Here is a 1,309-nt window from a genome sequence, read left to right as displayed (position 1 = left end):
GGGAGACCGCCTGGGAAGTCCAGGTGCTGTAGACATAAATCAATTAAAAAAAAAAAATGCGCCAGGCTTACACATCCGTGTGGAACATAAACAAGTCGAACTCCTACATAACGGTTAATGCCAGGGAGACTGAAGACTCGAACGTGGAAAGCAAAACTACAGCACTGACGAGAAAACGGGGCGCACCCTCACCTCACCCGCCCCAGGCAGGGCGGGCGCCGCGGAAAGCGGTGCATCCGTCGCCTAGTCAGTCATGAGCTGCTGTGCGCCCAAAGAGTCCATGAAAAAGGCAAGTCAAGCCACCCTGGGAGACATTCGTGACACATATAACTGAAAAAGGCCTGCTAGCCAACATTTTTTACAAATTTCTACAGAGCAATTAAAAAAAAAAAGAACAAGAAAAAAAAAGGAATTTGAAGACGTGGTTCCATGGTGCAGCGGTGAGGACCTCTGAATTACACGCGGGAGGTCCTGGGTTCGCCCCCAGTGGAGCCACGGTCCATAGTCCATGGCCATGCCACCCTGAACAAGCCTGATGTCTGATCTCAGAAGCTGAGCAGGGTCAGGCCTGGTTAGCACTTGGATGGGAGACCACCTAGGAAGACCAGGTGCTGCAGGCATAAATTAAAAAAACAAAACATCTAAACAGACAACTCACAAAAAATCAAACCGAATAAACAAATGAAGAGATGCTCCACGAGGTAACCACAAGTTAACCCACTGGGAGGGCACCCCCAGGCTATAAGGGACAGCACCGGCACCAGTCAGGGCTACCGAACTGCGGGTCTGAAAGCTGCTACCGCAGCGAATCCTCAAAGTTCTCATCACAAGAAAAAAATACCCTGTAACTGCGCGGGCCACAGACCTTACCTAGACTCACCGCGGTGATCATTTTGCAACATATACAAATATTGAATTGTTACTTTGTACTCCTGAAACTAACATAATCCTCGATGTCAAATACACCTCAACTATAAAAAAATGGTGCAGGTACTCTGGAAGACAAACTTAAAAACACCGAACGGCACCTTCGCACACCCGCCAGGGTGGCGAGTGGGGACAGCTGATTCACAAGCAAAGAGCTGAGCACAACCCACTGTCCCCGGGTGACAATACAGTGCTGCGCGCTCAGGGAATGGAACGTTACGCAGCAGTGAGGACTCAACCCCAGCTCGCTGCAGCCCGGATGAACCGTCAAGGTGTCCACCGAAAGCAGACGGCGACACCCGGCGCGCGCACACACGGCACACGGGACGCACGCCACAGGGCAAGCTCCAGCCAGGGAAGCCACTCCGCTGCCGAGGGCCAG

Source organism: Pteropus alecto, unplaced genomic scaffold (assembly GCF_000325575.1).
Source record: "Pteropus alecto unplaced genomic scaffold, ASM32557v1 scaffold5, whole genome shotgun sequence".
Lineage (NCBI taxonomy): Eukaryota > Metazoa > Chordata > Mammalia > Chiroptera > Pteropodidae > Pteropus > Pteropus alecto.
Note: the sequence above shows the minus strand (reverse complement) of the source record.